Source organism: Amblyomma americanum, chromosome 1, assembly GCF_052857255.1.
Source record: "Amblyomma americanum isolate KBUSLIRL-KWMA chromosome 1, ASM5285725v1, whole genome shotgun sequence".
NCBI lineage: Eukaryota > Metazoa > Arthropoda > Arachnida > Ixodida > Ixodidae > Amblyomma > Amblyomma americanum.
Window position 1 is genome coordinate 501,176,120 of NC_135497.1, and position 18,804 is coordinate 501,194,923.

Sequence of the window (18,804 nt, forward strand, 5' to 3'; positions counted from 1 at the left end):
TGCTTAACGTATCTCGTGCTAGGCGCTGAAGCCGCGACGCAAATGTTCGCACGTCCTCCCCTACCATCTGTCCGGCGTCACGGAACCTCTGTACCCGCACGTGACGTGGTTCAGTGTCGAAATGCTCAAACGCGAGCTTCTTAAATTCCGCAAATGATTTTGTGGATTTTACTTTTTCGTCTCGCCAGGCAAAATCATGAGCAGCTCCTGCCATCTTACACCTCGCCATTCCCAGCATTTGAGCATCGGACCATCCCCCCATTTTCCCAATCTCTTCTAGCATGGAAAAGAAATCGCAGATTGGAACCCCTGTCTTATCTCCCGTAAACGTCGGAATGACGCTTCCTAATGCCAGCATGCTTGCTCCGAGCGACGGCTGTGGAGTGGGAGCTCCCTCAGATACAGTCATTTTTTTTTCAAGCCCTCCAGTGCCTCAAGCCTCTCAAATGGGGGTAAAAGTCCCACAATCAGTACCGTGATTCCCTTTTGATTACAATTTTGAAGTCATGAATGTCACAGCATTCAGAGGACATTTGCTTTTGAGACCCCACTTCTGACACCAGTGTGATGAGCCCCATAATGCGCAGGTCCACACGGGACGGAGAGGCAAAGAGACACCGTATGGCTCAGTTTAAACAAACAGGTATATTCAATAATTACACATGATTAAGGTTATACATCAGAGGCTGGGGCGTCCGAGCTTACGTGCCGACGACTTCATGGGGGCGATGGAGTGGCTCCGGAGTTGGGCTCGAGCGGTTGCTGGCAGAAGCTGCACGCCGTCGGGCTTCGGCGCTGAAGGCCCTCTTGGCGAACGATGTCGTCCTGAGCGTGTATGCAGTAGAATTTCAGTAGTCGTCCGTTTCTTCGAGGATGGTTCACAAACCCTTCCTCTAGTGTCGTTCGGCTTGGAAGATGAACAGGAGGCGAGCTTGTAGATGATGACAGCAGAGCATAATTTTAGAACATACATATACAGAGAGTTAAACTGGAAGAAGCAGAACTGAATTTACAAAAGAACAAACTTTGCACTACTTTACTCATCGACCGGGCAGGTTAGTGCCTAAGTAGCATCACATTACATGCTAAGCATGGAGCCCCAGCTCAGACTGGACTGCATCCGTTTACATGTGCTTTTAAGCACTTGATTAACAAAGGACTAAGGGCGGTCATTTCCAGTGGCCCGCCCAAAGCATCAATTCTCCAATCCAAAATAACATGCGAGATAGGGACCACCCCTTGGGTTGGGCTTAGCCTCGAACCCAGTCTGTTAACAATACAAACTAAATAAACAACAAAAACGCCACCACTCTCTCTCAAGTGAGAGTATACACAGGCTCTCTCTTCGGAGCTAATTCACTAGCGCCTGTCTTTCCATATTCTTGGCGAGTACTGCCTTTCCGCCATGACAGGTGTCCGTCGCGGCCCTTCTGGGAAGCTGTGGGTGCCTTCCCGGCGATAGCCCACGACAAAGGGGGGGGGGGGGGGAGGGAAAGAATGTTGTCTTCGCGGTAGCGCATAGCGTCGGCTGTGGTACGGCGCGCTCTGGCCCGCTGACAGCTCCCTTGTCCTGGAATGTGCCCGGAAATTGGAAAGGATAAAGCCTGTTTCACCGCGGCGGCGGCGGCGGGTCCGGTTGTTCTGGTCGTCACTCAAAGAGCATGGCTGGGTAATTGATGGTGCCGCTGTCACGGGTCTCCGTCTACGCCGCGCCGTCGAACGTGGATCCTCGTAGCACACACGGAATGTCACACTCGGTGACTACTCTATCGCTATCTCATTAGAAGGATTGAACTTGAATCAAGGGCAGGACAGCGGAGCAATTAAATAAAAAAAAGTACTGTTAAGAGATAGGAATAGAGCAGAGCGGGGAAGGGAGAAAGCGCGTGTTAATCAATGCCGACAGAGAACGTGCATGTCAGTTGAGATAGAAAACACAGACTTGTATGAGCCGCAACAAGTCTGGACCCAATCTTATGGCAAAATTATTTTTGCCATAAGATTGGGTTTTTGCCATAAGATTGCGATTTTTGACTACGCGAACAAAGTGAGACCAGATCGCAAGGCCATGCCAATGTGACGCACACATGTGTTGACTCATGCGCTTGGGAAAACAGCGGCCTGAAACTGCACAGCTTTACTTTCGGTTCGAGATATCGCGGGTGTCTCAATTTTTATTTCCTGCAACTGTGTGCACTGTGGTGCTGCTTTGGCGTAAGCGGACTAGGTACTCCTCTCTCTACGTTCAGTTTCTGGCAATGCTGAAGAAATCTGAACAATATAGTTATGAGCCGTGTCACTGGCTATAAACGGTGTTTTTTTCTTCGCGTGTATGTGTACACGGACTATCTCCTAAAGGACATAGCACCACCCCAGTTAAACTTCCCTGCTCTTCTTCGGATGGGGACGTCTTTTAGCAGTACGAAGAGTACTTCAGGTCTTCGTCCGGCGACACGTTGCCGGTTGGGGCAGCAGTTCCAACTTCTCAAAGCAAAACTTATTTATTAAAGACGGCACTGACATAAAAAGGCAGTTGAGTAAAAGGCAGTTTAAAAAAAGGCTGTTTAAAAAAGGCTGTTAAAAACGGCCGAGCTTGAGACTCGGCGCGCTCGTCCCAAGTCGTCGTTTCCCGCAGGTTTTAAGCCCTTCGATAATTGGGCGGAGCTTGAGTAATCTAGCTCTCGCCCAATTTGGACCAATAGCAAAGCAAATGCATCGTATGTACTAGTGGGCGGAGCCCAGGGCCCGCCCCGGGCATGATCGCTCCTGGTAACAGGTGCGGGAGGGGAGGGGGGAGGGGGGGCATTGGCCCCGTGGGCTGTCGCGAGCCCAGTGGAATGCGCAGCTCTCACCCTAAGCGGGCGTCACGCCTCGACGTACATTCCTCGATTCCCCCCCCCTTCCCCGGGCATGATCGCTCCTGGTAACAGGTGCGGGGGGGGGGGGGCATCGGCCCCGTGGGCTTCCACTTAACAACCCCGATGTTCGCTCGCGCTGCAGAGCATCATGGTCGTCACGTGATTTCGGTGATACAGTAGCGGGCGAAGCACGCGTAGCGCCTCTCCCCCTGGCGGTCACTTCCGAACTTCTGTCCGGGCACGTCGCCAGAGGAGCGCATTGAGTGAGCAACGTCTCGACTGGTACGCGTACTTTTCGCACCGCTGGCGCTCTTTCTCTCATTGTGAGCACGTGCCGTCCTGCTCGCAAATGCACAAAAGAGGGGTTGCCGCTCGTTGTGAGTCATGGCTGGAATTCCGCGACTTTCAAAGAGTGGAGAAACTTATTGTTCGCTCGAGGGCTGCCATAAAAAACGAAACAGGAATATTAGCCAGAATATTTCTCTAACACAAATGGCCAAGAGCTGTCAGTGGAATGCTAGATATTTCCTAGACGTGTTTTGCATTATTGGAGGAAAAATTAATATTGGTAAATTGTAAGGTACTATAATGGAAATATTGAAAGTAATGGTCCATCCGTTCAATGTGCAGCAAATTCTTTGAAAGGTTTTCATTCACTCACATCGATCAGTTGACGATACCAAAAAAGTAAATAGAAAAAAATACAAGCATGTAGATGAGAAATTATTGTAGTCAAATCTTCCAGTTCGCGAAAAACTGCGTTCATACACTCATTCCTGTTAGGAATGCTTTTGTTGGAAATGTTGAGACGAGCTAACGAAACTCCTTTTCATCTTTTTTTTTGTCAGTAAAGCCCTCCGCCAGTCAGGTAATACAAAAAATTAATTTGGAGACTGACATCAATAGTTGCGTTATGCAGACGCGTGTGAGACAAGATCAATAATCGCCTCATTGTTCCGACGTGTGACATGTAAAAAATTTCTAAGAATAAAAGTAGTCGAAATGTTTCTTGCACACGAGTGAGTATTTGCATGTGAGCGATGGTGCTGCACATACATTGTTTTTGGGATGCGCGTGCGCTGTGATAGGCATTAAAATAAATATATCAACCATTTATCTCAATCATAGTGATTAACCAAACTAGAACAGCTGGTAGGCGCATTTCGCGCGCGTTTTTCTTTTCCTCTTCCGCATCGCGCATCGCCTTATGGGCACTTCATTTTATGTTCAAGTAAAAATTATCTTCATTATTATGCAGCGAAGAACGTAGCGAAATTCCAAATATTTGGCCAGCAGAGTTGCATGCACCGAACTGCTCAGCCACCCAGCAAAATTAAGTATTTTGTGCCAGTCCCGATTCACAAAATAGCACGTCCAGTTGGCTTGTGTTGAACGGGAAAGTAAGAGCCGGCCTACCTGCAGAAACAAAAGGCAACGTAAACAAAACGGCACAAACAAGCAAGTTGCGCGCGCATGCCGACAGCATCCAACGAATATTACTATTGGCCTAACAAATTTGTTCTGCACCAAATAATTAAATTCTCTGACATTTGCCCTTTAGGTGTAAGACGAATATCGTGGATATTTTGCGTGTGCGGCCGGCAACGAGTGACCGGACGCTTACCCTGTGGCAAAGGGTAGGGATGTGGGGTACGGTAGGCACGAGTCACGCACGATCGCTCATCCATCCATAACATATGTCTAGGGACATAAGCGGGTGTAGTAATCCGGCGTGAAGTATGTAGGAGTAGCCGGGTACAGTAAGTGGTCAACGGGTGCGGGTGTCGGGATTAAGGGTGTTTAGTTGGACCGGGGTTTTATGGTGCATAAGAGGATTTTGCGCCTCAGGTTTAGTATGGCGGCTATGCAAGTTGTGTGTAGAGCACATGGGTGCAAGGGAGTGCGTGCATCACAGGACAACACGCAAACAGCTATCGCCGAGTAAATGAAAAGAAACAATGCAAGTAAAAGAATTTGCAATGAGCTTTGCAATAAAACGTAACTATAAGGAGGTCAAAACGAAAGTAAGAAATGCTTATTGAGAAAGCGTACTCAAACAACGGGAGAGTTGAGGCTCCGATACTGAAGTGCTGGGTTCAAAGAGGGGAGAGCCTCGAGGTGACGAAGACACGGCAGCTATCTGGAAAAGAAAAATGAATAATACATGTAGAACAGTAAAGCAAGGCGGTTGCAAACGACACATTTTATACGACGCAGAACTCGTAAATACCGCTCATACATACAATGCAAACAAAACAGAGGGAGAGTCCTATCAATAGCTAACTGACTTGGCCTAACAGACAACCAAGGTTTGCGAGCAGTTTGCTTACTTGGACTCTCAGGGCATCGATGCGCCGCCTCCCGCAGTCGATGGCCGCGAACAGGGACAGGTGAAGGCGGCAGCTCTTTGCACCACGTCGGCAGTAGCTCGGAGCTGGCACACAGGAGTCGTCGCAGCGGCGATGACGATCCGGGTCAGCAGGCCATCGCGTCGATGTCCAAGAGGCGCCGACTAGGCACTCGCGTTGGATTGACTGGAAGCAGCAGCGTAGAGACCGTCGGTGTCCACACCCGGCTGGTAGGCCCCGGGAAGGAGGTGAAGCCCATGTGCCGCCGTGATGCACAACCGGTGATTAGAATGTTATTCTGCACATGTCTTCAAGGAGGTCATTCATGGGCCACATCGTTGAGGCATGCCAGATTTCTTTTTTTTTTAGAACCCATGCTTCGCCTTTCTCTTCTGAGCACGTTCCACAAGTTTTTATGCTTTCCCTTTATTTCAACCAAACGTCCGTACTGACTCAAGACACAGTGAAGCACACAGAGCATCTCTATATACCCAAATAGAAAAACGGAAAGCCTCAGATACAAAGAGGCAAGTCAAAAACAAAGCAAACGAAGGCAGGGAAAAAAACCGAAGTACACAAAAAGAATCGAAATTATTGTAAAGAAGAAAGCAGCCTTGCACACCGCAAAAGAGCCGGACTGACGTCCACCTTGCCTGGTGAAGGGGCCCCCTTGAAAGTATGCAAAAGGTGTTAATTAGCATATACAGGTGATCGGGAATGACTGCACCGATGAGAAGGTGTGCTTTTGAACTGCACAGGCACGAATAATACAGTTTGTAGTAATTGGGAATGAGCGATTTTCATCAAATTGTTGTGTGGTTTGTAAAGTAACGCCAAACAACTGGACATTCGACCAGATTGGTGCAATCAACAATGAAAGGCGAAACTTATGAAGTGAATGGAAACGCCTATAGCTCGTAATGATGTTGCCGAGACGTTTGCTTGAAGGAAAGTATTTGCGGATATCAAGAGTATTACCAACAAAAAAGGAATGCTTGCTGTGTGATATCCGACTGACTCCAGTGTAGGTGCAATACATGCACGACTTGTGCGAATGTGGTGAAGTGGAGATAAACCCTGTAGTGTGTGGCCATACACAAGGACACCATATGCTGCTGAATTTGATGAAATAAGCCTAACATGGGTGACTGGTAGCAATACGAATAAGTAGGACGGAGACAAGCCCGAAAATAACAATTTATATTGAACGAGCTGCGAACAGACCAAGCACTAACTGTAGTAGATTCATAGCAGACTTGAGTAGACACAGCTCTTCTGTGGAAAGGAGGCATACGTGAGGCAGGAATTGAACATCCTGCGTATTGCATGGATACCGAACAGGGCCAGACATCAGAGCTCGTACTTTCCGACGCGGCTCAGAGAACTTAAGTTGGCGTATCTGCAACGACAAGTGGAAAACATGGATGTCGGGCGTATGCTACACAGGCTTCCTACGGACACGCTGCACACTTTCCGTACTGTCGGGAGCAAAAGTGTGGCATGCCACGCCGGCTTCGATTCATTTGCACTTACCACCCTACTCCTGGTATCAAGAGAGCTAAAAAGACGGGCGGGGCAGGAAGGGACTGCCTTGCGTCGTGCATAGGCGCCGGACCGGGGCCACAGATCCGAGCTCGGACTTCCAGAGTCGGCTCCGTGCTCTCCTCATCCAAGGAAGACTCTGAGCCACGATATCTGGAAAGATAAAAGAAACCTTCGCCAAATGAAGCCATAGAAGGAAACGCCTGAACAACGTGAACAGACGGGATGGAAGAGAACACGCTCTGTGTTCTCTTCCATCCGGTCTGTGAGCGCTGTTCGGACGTTTCCATCAACATGCACCAACCAGACCGATCAAGCCTCTTCTTGCAACCATGGATGCCGTGAGTGTTTCAAAGTCGTCCGAGGGTCACACTGTACACTGGCTGCACTGCCGGGAACGAACGTGGCTTATTCCACGCGAGCTTCGACTGAACTACATCTTAGACCTTCAGCGGCGCCATGGTATTGAGCAGCCTTAGGGGGTACTGCTTTCATCTGCAGCCATGCCAGTTTTCACGTTTTCGATAAGTCGCGGTCTCGCTTACCGAAAACGCAGAAAACGACGCTGCGATGCAGTGCAGTCAAAGCAGCCGACAGTACAGCGTTTGTGGCGGGAGGCAGCAGCAACGCGAGCCAAGAAGGGAGTATCTTGCGCGGTACATGGATGCCGGACCGAGACCAGAGTTCTGAGCTCGCAGTTGCTGAGGCGGCTCCGTGGTGTCCTTGTGTAAGTGAGACCCTAAGCCGGCATGTCTGCAAGGAACAAAAAGGGAACCTTTGCGAAATGCAACCATAGATGGAAACGACCGAGCAGAGCGAACAGACGAGACGCAAGAGAATAACAGACATAATCTGTGTTCTCTTCCATCCCGTCTGCTAGCACTGTGCAACCATTTCCATCACCATGCACCAACCAGAGCGATCAAGCCCTCTTCATGTAGCCATGGATGTCGTCAGCATTCCGAAGTCATCAAAGGGGCGCACTGTACACTAGCTGCACTGTCGGGAACGAACGTGGCTTATTCCACGAGAGCTTCAACTGAACTACATCCTGGACCGTCTTCAGCGGCGCCATGGTATTAAGCAGCCTTGGGGGGCACTGCTTTCATCTGCAGCCATGCCAGTTTCGTTTCGATAAGTCGTGGTCCTGCTTACCGAAAACGCGGGAAAAGACGCTGCGATGCAGTGCAGTCAAAGCAGCCGACAGTACAACGTTTGTGACAGGAGGCAGAGGGTGCACGAAAGGAACCTTGCACGACCCGTAACTACCATATCAGTCCAGATGACATTGCGGGCCGAATGCACCAGTGCCGTTGGATTAAGTGCGGGAATGCTGGAATGAGCACATCTGCAAAGAAAAAAAGAACAAGGAATGACATACACGCAAGCATATCGCACTTCCATGTACTCACCGTGGTGGGCTAAGTGAGCGCGACTGAAGCCGTTGCGCCGCGGGGCTGAAACAATTAAGAAAACCGAACAGACCTTGGCTGCAGCGGAAACACGATGTGCCGCAGACCGTAGGCAGCGTCCGTTCTTCGGAGTTGCTCGACGAGGCTGGCGAGAATTTCCGAGCACCGTGTACGGCCACAAGCCACATGTCTCAAAAGAATATGCGCGCCCGGGAGTTCGGCTGCACGACATAGTGGCTTGGTCGCAACGGCGTTCGGAACGAGCTTTTGTTTCGTGACACAAACGATAGCGAGCTCACATATATAAATCCCGTTGAGGCAGCGAGCAAAGCTCTCCATACCGGGTGTGTTCACCCAAGACCGCACGCAATTCCCAAAAATAGGCTTTTTGAGGTAGAAGGGCGACCCTTTCGGCATAGTGCGTAGTGCACCAGCGGCGTAGTGCATCATAATACAGCCAAAGCGGGATAACTAGAGTGCCGGTTAAGCAGCACTGAATAGTCAACCTTCTAACTATCACTGTTAAATCCCCTAATATCTTAGAGACGTGCAGCCCACCGTAAGCAACATCCAGAACACTCCAGAATTTCGAAAACGCAGCCACCCTCGGCGCTGTGGCCTAACAAATTTTGGCTTTTTCCACGAGTTACGTGCAGAGGTTGCTAAGCCCGTAGGCCTCTCGCGCACGTACTTTTGTGTGATGTAGCCAATATTAGTTGGGCCACAGGGCCGAGGGCAACCACGCCCCCAAAATTCCAAAAACTGAAATGGATAAAACTTGCGGTAGGCTACACGTCCCTCAACTATCAAGGAACCCAAAAGAAAAAGGCGGTTATTAAACTATTCAGTATTACTTAACCAGCGTGCTAGTTACCACGCCTTAGCTGTACTCCGACGCACCACGCCGCCGGCAAAGGTATGCCGGAAAAGGCGCTCTTCTAACTCAAACTGCCCACTTTCAAAAACTGCGCAAAGTCTTAGGTGAAACACCCTGCATACGAAGTTTCGTCGCTGGCTCAATACCTAAAGCTGACCTGACTAGTGTGAGCTAAACCTAGAGCTGAATGCGCGCCGCGAATCCTAGCTCGCCTCGCTTGCGTCACGAACCAGAAACCCGATGGCGACAGCCCATGAAACCTCTCCTCTACATGCTGCGTGTTGTTTGCTGGTTATTATTCAATGCTCGCGGGAACAGTGCGAGTGAAGCTTAAATTTTGACTAAAAGGTTTCACGGAAACATGTCGCCCTCACCGCGAGGCCTTGCCTCGCACTCACCTTCGATGCCGACGGCCTGGCTCGGAGAGGCGTATTCCTCGGCAGTCGTCGGTAGTCGGTGAGTGCAACGGCATCCATGCGTCTCCGGTAGACGGTCAAAATCACAGCAACCCATTGGAAACGCGCACAGAGACAGGTCCAGCACCACTTCCGCTTTTACGGCGAAAATAAGCTCTCGCTCCTAGCAAACACGAAGAATGACCGGCGGTCTTCGTCGGTGGCATTTTTAACCGCGAATCAGCCACTTGCGCATGCCCACTACTGTCGACTGCAGGCCTTTTCAATGGCGGTCGGCGCTGACTCACTTATCAGCGATAGAACTGTGGCGCCACTTCCATGGGCAGACGGCGCGTCGTCGCTTTTCTTGCGGCCAGAGTTTTTTGTTTGTTTGTTTTCCTTCTGCCCCAGGCGCGGCTCGATGAAGTGATACCAAGACTGCTTCAGAGGCGCAAGTTTCGGCATGCATGCGCACTGTAGAGATTGGGCGACGTTTATCGTGTTTTTTTGATCCTGCGCTTAAAACAAAACGTACTGAAAGGATATGAACCATTTTCGCGTCCCTTCGTGTTAATTGAAAGAATCTAATGGGTTTCAACTTCCGTAGAGTGAGCGAAGTGCCTACAAAGCCATAGAGACAGTTGTGCGTAATACATCCCAGTGCACGTTAAAGAACCCCAGGGGGTCGAAATTTCCAGAGCCCTTCACTACGGCGTTCCTCATAGCATTGGATGCTTTGGGACGTTAAACCACCATAAACCATCTATACACTCAATTTTCCTGATTTCTTCTGCAGCGGCTTTAGACTGGTCGTGCTGTTAGCTCTTGCACAAATGAGAACGTGAAGAGACAAGACTGGCGTCAGCTACTAACTGATTATAGTTGATAGTTACTGAGTTGCAGTTCATAGTTGGCGCCAGCCTGTCTCTGTGTGAAGAAATGGCGAGATGGTTTGGTTTAGGTTTATATTGGTCTAACCTCCCAGAGCGACTCGGGCTATGAGACGCCGTAGTGAAGGGCTCCGGAAATTTCGACCACTTGGGGTTCTTTAACGTGCACTGACATCGCACAGTAAACGGGCCTCTAGAATTTCGCTTCCATCGAAATTCGACCGCTGCGGTCGGGATCGAAACCCACGCCTTTCGGGTCTGCAGCCGAGCGCCAAAGACTGCAGAGACTGCATTGTAGAAATGTGGAAGCATTAGCGTTTGCCGCTATGTCGGTGGCTCAGCCTTTCAACACCTACTTTCCCTCTCCGTTAACATCCGATCGCCACTCTTCGATCTCCGATGCTATCACTAGACGATGTGTACTTTTTGTTGCTGTACTCTGATTGGCTGTAGGCATGACGTCATCAGACGTATGGATGACGCCACAATATTTTGGCGTCACATGGCCTCACTGATTAGTTCCATTGGCTAATCCCATTAAGTCCATAGTATATACGCCAGGTGTCGCAGCTAAATGACACCAAGCTTTAAATAAAAGACGAGTGTTCTAGCCCAGTGAAACCACCAGTGAAACCAACTGAGGGTTGTTCAGTGTCGCATGGCCTAGTCAGAAGTATCCTTTTTTCGATCTTTAAAGTCAATTAGAGGGGTCTAGATAGCCGATTTTATAGTTATTGAGGAAAGAAGTGTCAATGGAAAAGTTGCAGATCATCTCGAAAAACAGCTAGCAGCGTTGTTTCCACCAAGGTACGATTGACGTAGCTTCATTTACTGGCTTTAAAAGGAAGCCATCGCGTAAACAGCTGTTGGCTCACATCTCCGCCCCAATGTGCACACAAAGGCTCATCGGGGGGCTCTCTTCAGAAGAAAAAAGGATTTCGTTCTCTAACACATATCTTGCGAGGTTCAAGTTCCACCGTTGTCGCGTGGTGTTGTCTATTGTGCGAGTTATGGTTTAAGGCAGGTAAAAAACTACTTTACGTAAACGGTAACTTTGCACGAACGTTTGCGTCAGCTGATTTTAAGTCAAAAGTTGAAAAGTTAGATAATTAGACATAATTATTATCTATGAATAACGAAAAATGTATTGCTATGTCACGCGACTGTAAACAAACCACACTGGATTTCACGCCGCTGGAACATTCCGTGGTTGGTTACATTCAGCTTGGTTAGATTCAGCAAGGACACTTGGTGTTTATATATATATATATATATATATATATATATATATATATATATATATATATATATATGTATATATACACACCTGGGATGGTTCCTTACAATCGGTTGGGCAGCCTGCCACAAAGCAGGCTTCAGACAAACGTACGAACACACTATGTCTTAATGCCCGGAATGGCCACTATTCATGCTCCCGCACTGAAACCGGAGGCCTGAACACAATGGACTAAGTAGCTCTCCCCCCCTTTCTTAACGACATTGTGCCCTTTTTTGCAATGCGCAGGTTCCCCGTGTTATTGTGCGCATGCTCACCAGTCTGGCGATGCTGCTCACCTCGGCGGTGATCGTGGTCGGCATTCACATGTACGCGCGCACAGCAGATATGACAGAAGACACACTCTCGGTTGGTGGGAACCAAGTCAACAAGTTGCGCAAGCCTGACCCGCGCATCTTCGACCTGACGCTGGGCCCGCCACCTACGGATGCACCTGCGCCTCACCAGGTGACTCGGCTGCACTATTCAAAAGTCTTGGACAGGTATTCATTTATTCGGAACGCCGTGGTCGTGGAGATAGTGTGCTGCATGATGGCTTGCGGCAAACAGAACTTAAATGATTTTAGTTACCCTTGTTAGGGAGTGAGCTTGCAGCATGCCGTATAGGTCACGCTAGACTTAGCTTTGTTCTCTTTGGGTTTTTAGGCGAATACTCACCTACTGGCGAATGGTCACCCACTGGGTTTGTAGGGAACTTGTGCTGATCGAGAGCACTATTTTTTTTAACTCCTCTGATTTATGGCGCTCTCTAGATATATTTCTATTTAAGAGGAAGATTAATCTTTTTACACTTGTATAGGCGAGATGATTTGATCGGTGTTGGTTGTCGGCCTTACGAGCACTGCAGTCATGAAGCCTTGAATACAGCAATCTACTCATAGCAGGAGCAACTGCGACTACATTAGGTATCAATAGACTTTTCCTAAAAACGTATGGCTAATATTAAAGTTATTTATTTCTAGGGCTCCTTGAAGATGAAAGATGTACCCAGTTCACCCGAGACGCATACCACCACCCAACCGCCAACGGAAACGCGTTCACCAACAACTGAGAGCAGCGGAGGCCATACGACCCGCACTACCAGCAAGACCAGTCTTGGGAACATGACCACTGAGAAGCCGACGCCGACACGGGTGCCCGAGCAAACCACAGCGCCTGATCGGTCACCAGGCGCGAACGAAACGGCTTCAGACAAGCAAGGCATGAAGGATCCACCCGTCCCTACTACTAACGTCAGTGATTCCCCCGTGCGTATTGCAACTAAACGAAGATAAGCGCACGCGAGTGGTGCTGACTGGTAGGATACACCCGATGGTCAAGTAGTAGTAGGGGTTGATTAAAATAATAATAAAAATAAAGGAAAAGGTTTTCGCTAACCCCGCCATCTGCCACCGATACTGAAGCACCTAAGCTTGGACAGCGGAAATAAAGGATAGCTGGCAGAATGGACAAATGAAATGAGAGAGGTGAGGGGACAGCCAGAGAAAATAGGGTGGAGAGGTAGTATACACAAAAACTATTTACGCAATAATAAATTTGTACAGGTTGCGCGCGTGATTAGTTCATAATGAAGCATCGAAGGTCAAGGTAGATTACCACCTTCAAAAACTAACGCACAACTATGTTTATCATGGCTTTCATTTCCTGTTTTGAACACGTAAATCGATTGCCCGCCCTCAAGAATTATGAGTCCTTAGTTCCGTCACGTACAGCTACCCTCTGCGGAGAATGATTAGGAAACGTCCAGACGGTTGTGGGTCGCGCAGATTTCATTTTCCGTACATTTTAATATTGTGTGTAATGCAAGCCATTATTAGCTTTAGTTCTACTACACCAAACCAAGTATTTTCTAAACACCCGTGGCCACAAATATAATGAATATGTCTAGTTAGATGGTGAAAAAAATCCCAACGACCCATCTCGATGTTTTATTAAATGCTGTTTCTCGTCCCCTCCTGGAAGAGTTAATTGATTTTTTGTATCTTAGCAACTGACTGGCGCCTAGTAAAGCATTTACAAATTAGCTTTACAACCACAAAAAAAAACTATGGCTTGAAGGTTGCATTAAACATGTAAGACTAATTATAAACGACGCGTACTAAAAAGAACCGCTCGAACCATAATGCTTGTTCAAAAAGAAATAATTTCCTTCGTCAACTTTAAACATAAGCACAAAACGTATCACAAAAATCAGAGGTAGCATGCATGTATACAAACTCCATCAACATGGACGGCGAGGTGTGTTACAAACAACTAGAAAGGTTTAATTGCACCGTAATGTAGTGAGAGACCTTTTTGGGGAGTGGAATAAGCGACGGAGTTGGGAAAATTGCGAGTTTTCATCGCACGTGACATTGCAGTTGAGTTAAAACGTGTTTTTGCCCGTTGATACACAAACTGAAACGAATCCCGCCAATTTTATTTTTTGCCTAAGGTAGTCTGAAAACTCCTCCTGAAGATAGAAAATATTTCACAAAAGTAGCTTAAGCCTCATTTTGGGCTGCCAGGAACGTTTACCAGTAACTTTTTTTGTCACACTGCAGAAGGTAGTTTATTCCTTCTATTCTCTTAATTCTTCTGTCCACGTTAGGTCCGCTGTTCGTTAGATTTCGGTAGATTTTTTTCAGTTTTTAATGGACATGTACCGCAGTGTCTAGGAGAGCCTCAAACTGAATTCTTCATTTTATCTTTTTCGGCAGTACTGTCTGCATAGTGACATGGGGCTAGTTTCTTCTGGTCTCAGCAGAGTTTTGACACATATGTGCCAAAGTGTAATACAAAGGTCCTAAAAAACGTCTTTTACTGCATAGGACACGATTAGCATTGTTCTGCGGTATAATATTGTTTCATTTTTAGCAATTTTCTCGAGCTCAACTTCTAGCACGGAGCAAGTCAAGACTTCCTCCGTGGCTTCTAGACTTGCGCGCCGTAAGGCCGTGACAGTGCCATGTGTACCCGTTTGTCTTCCACAGAGGGCGGTATATTTTGCCTAACAAGCCTGATTCAAACCACTGATTTTAACTCGACCTAGAGCAAGTTTCAAAGCAATAACATGCGTATCAAAGACTGTAACGTATCTGAAGTCCACGCTAGGCTGAAATAAAAATCATAACGCATTTTTGCAATCTAAGCCTAAAATATATTGACTTCAGTCTCGAGGAAGACCAGTGTTTCAGTTCGGCTAGTAAAGTTTTTCGGCATTTCCGCACACCACCGGCTTTGAAGAGAATATGTCTTTCGCTCCGCAAGTACCTATCTATGCCTGTTCTTTATCCTCTATATCAATGAACCATCGGCTGTTGAAACAAGTTTGGAAAAGTCCTTCCCCATTTCGGGCTCACAGTGTTCACGCGATATGACCCCAGCCTATTAAAAGTGTTTTTAGACTTAACGCAGTATTAATGGCGGAGCGTATGCAGCGACGAAGAAGGGAGAAATAAGGTTTTTTGCGCTGGAACATTAGGCTCCAGCAGCAATATTCCTCTCATATCCTGACGGTAGTGCGGAGAGATAGGAAGAGGTAATCTGAAAAAAATTGCCAGTTATTGTAGAAAAACATAGTTCTACTTTCATCTCTGAAGAATGTTCACTTACGCTAGTGTTCACTCGTAGAGTTTTCAGCAAAGCAACCGGATTACTAATGCGATCGTAACCGCTGCCGACCGTAATATTACTTTCAACAGCTTTTCCGCTCCGTCACTCCTGGAAAGCTTGCCAAAATTAACAGTTCTCGCCTGTTTACACACATCATATTCTTAACACGGAACATATCCGTGAACATATATCCTTTGGAGCGAGTTCGTTCGGCATGTTCTTAATCATAATCCGCCGGATGGTCAACAAGACTAAGTCAAGAAACACACGGATCGGCTCAAGGTTCATCCATCCGTATGCGTGCTTCTTCACTTTTGGGAAGCACATGACAAAAGTAACACATGAACCTCGCAAAAATATTTGATGTCCACTCGGGCCATGAGCTCCGTAGCCTATATATTTGGGAAGGAAACTGTGCATCTGCCCCAGTCAGCACTAGCGCTGCTTATGTGCTCAGTACCATCCACTGCCCAGTAACTTACCATGGTAGAGAGCCACGCTAGGAGCGGATAATCAAAGCTTACTTCTCCGCATGCAGAGCAGCAACGACAAGGATGGCACAGTCTGCCCAACCGTCCACAAGTCCTTCTGCAATGTCAACGGAGCGGCGCAGTTCTTCTATGACCCGGACGAAGGATCGTGCCTATCTGCGACAGTGCAGAGGGCTCACGTGTGCAACCGCAGTCCGAACCAATTCGCCTCCATCGAGGACTGCTTGGCGGCCTGTGTCAAGGGCCGGTGGGCTCCTGAGCACCGTTGCGTTCAGAAGCCGCGGTTCGTAGCCTGCACTGCTGAAGACGCTCGCGGTGACTGGTGGTTCCACGACGGCCGCAAGTGTGTCCCATGGTCCTTTGCGGGTGGCAGATGCCCGCTGGCCTCGGCACCCGTCTTTGTCACTGCGGCCGTGTGCGGCGCGCAGTGCAACGATTCGCGGACACGTCGGGAGCGGGGATGCCTGCTGCCGGTGTCACAGTTGTGCGAACCTTCGCAGCTTCGCCTTCCGTTTTTTTTGCCGCTCCGTCGGTGACGGATAAAGGCACCGCGTTCCAGTGTCACAGGGTGGAGTGGGAATTTCTGCTTCGACACCGATGTTTATTGGGCTCCAACGCCTTCGTCAACCGGGATGAGTGCCACGAAACCTGTCGCCGTCGAACGCGACAATATTGACTGTTTTGTAGCGCTTCCTTCGGGAGTTGTCAAGATCGACATGAGCTCAGCTCCTATATCTCTCTTAGTACAACAAAGCACATTATTCTTCGACACCTTGGATTTTAAGGCTTTTCTTCGCTTCCAATGTGGTAGCGTTTCTAAGAGTGAGTACCATAAATGATGCTTTTGTTTTTACACGTTCACAATGCTACCTTACTTTAGCGCAATTCAGATCTTTTCGGATGTCCAGAACGAATAATCGCAAATTTCATCATTTCGATTCAAAACCCCATGTTTATACATTACTGCAAGGGTAAGCTGACAGTAAAAACGGCAGAAATTCTACATAACTCGATTAGGAGCCACGTTCCTTAATTACTGACAACGAATACTTAAGAGGGGGCGCTTGGTTCTACAGCGTCACCTGCACAACATGTGTTGCCTGGACATACGACTCCGGGGGACGTCGCAGCGCCTAGTTAGAAAACACATCCGGCTTTGCCGCCCATATCTGCCAAGGGTGACAAAGCGTTTGTGTATACCGTCACCGTTTCCATAGGCACGCCAAAGTTATGTGCAGCAGCTGTTGGGTTTTGCTAGTGAATCATTTTATGCTGTGTGAAAAATAACTAAAGTACTAATTCTTGTTCGCTGTACTGAAAAATTGAGTGCTTACCTCTGAGTCTTGATAAATATTGTTGTGCTTTATTTTTGAATGTTTTGCAATGTGCGCACTGTAGCAGAGCGAAAAGTTGACCATGTTTGTATTGGTATATTTTGATGGAAGGATAGCGCAAACAAGTCACGAGACACTGGAAAGCGCTCGCCGTGTGTGCCTTCAAATGTCCCGTCCTTTGTTTGCACTATTCCTCCATCAAATTGCTCGCTGCATACTAGGCATCATGACAGGCCGTGAAATGCTTGCTATTGAAACATGATCCGCAAGAAGCCTGCTTTAAAATGCATCCGAAGTCTGGTCTTGGGTTCTTCATAATAGTTTAGTTTAGTTTATGGGGTTTTAACGTCCCAAAGCGACTCAGGCTATGGGAGACGCCGTAGTGAAGGGCTCCAGAAATTTCGACCACCTGGGGTTCTTTAACGTGCACTGACGTCGCACAGCACACGGGCCTCTAGAATTTCGCCTCCATCGGAATTCGACCGCCGCGGCCGGGATCGAACCCGCGTCTTTCGGACCAGCAGCCGAGCGCCATAACCACTCAGCCACCGCGGCGGTCCAGGTTCTTCATAACGTTTAACCGCATAGCGCTAAATAATTTTAACAGAAAACACCATCAAATGGCATGAACAAAAAACTTCTGTGCAAGGCTTCTTTAGATCCAGTTCAAGCAAAAAATGCGAAAGAAGGTGCCCGGCTCTCCCTTTGCATCAGTACTCTTGGAAGCCGGGCAAGCTGTCTGTACAAAAAGATCAAAACAACAAAATCATCGACGCCGGCACTAATTCCTACGCCCGCTATGGCCTCGTTCCTAAAATTTAACGAACGGTCATTTGGCAGTCGTTAAGAAGATCAAATCGAGACTCAACCTAAGCATGAAGAGTCGCATAAGTAAAAGTGAATAGCTTTAAGACCTTTGCAAACATCATACACGTGAAGTAAAAAATTATCTCAATTAGAACCTCTGATATCATTCTTGCAAAATATCACAAGAATTTTTTAATTTTTTGAGAAGGCTGGAGATCTAGAACAGGTTGAACCGCAATAGCAGTCCCAAAATATAGGAGTACTGCTGTTGCACCATTTAGTCAGAGAGATTAGTCGCACTGCACGTGTTTCCTTTTTCCATGCAAACATCTGAAGTTCTGAACAATGGAGGAATTAAATGACGTCCTCGAATGCTGTTGAATTATTTTCATGAATCAACTGAAAGGAGCAGTGCGTGTGCAAATTAACCAGTATATTTACGTCGAGCGAGAAGCCGGGAAAATATTTTTTTTCAGATGGTCAGGGAATGTGAACTTTGATATACCTATATGTCAAAGGAAACTGCGGTGTAAACTAGCAGCATAAAAAATAAGCTTAGGAAAAAGTTGGCTCATTGAGGAGGTTGGTCAAGTGCAATCTTTAACAGAGGTAGTTGGACAAAGCCGTCAGGAAAGCGAAGATCGGACATATAGGTTGAGCAAATCTAATTATTATAATTTTAATTGTAGTATCTTAGGGACAATTTATCGAACACGCCTCCTCAACGGAAGGCAGCCTTAATATGTCGTGTCAGTTCTCTCTGGGTGCAGTATTGTCAAACCGTTAATAATTTGTCGTCATTGTGGTCAACCGCTCACCTTGTGATGCTTCTGCACTGGCAACACCACTGATAACAGCGCAATTTCTGCGTACGTGAGACGCAGAAAAATTACTCCCGGTTCTTTGCGAAAATCGAATGTTGTGTTGTATCCAAGAACACATTTGCACCGGGCACTTCA

General features: G+C 47.7%; 1 long non-coding RNA gene and 1 pseudogene across 1 annotated transcript; one reads left to right on the plus strand and one right to left on the minus strand.

Moving 5' to 3' along the window:
* LOC144105721 (uncharacterized) overlaps positions 1 to 16,797 on the plus strand; it is a 501,375-nt pseudogene extending 484,578 nt beyond the window's left edge.
* Positions 3,932 to 5,578, minus strand: LOC144105714 (uncharacterized). Its single transcript, XR_013308866.1, has 3 exons — positions 5,189 to 5,578; positions 4,911 to 4,998; positions 3,932 to 4,274 (listed from the first exon to the last, which is right to left on the minus strand). It is a non-coding gene; the product is annotated as an uncharacterized LOC144105714 (long non-coding RNA).
* Positions 16,798 to 18,804: the final 2,007 nt, after the last annotated feature.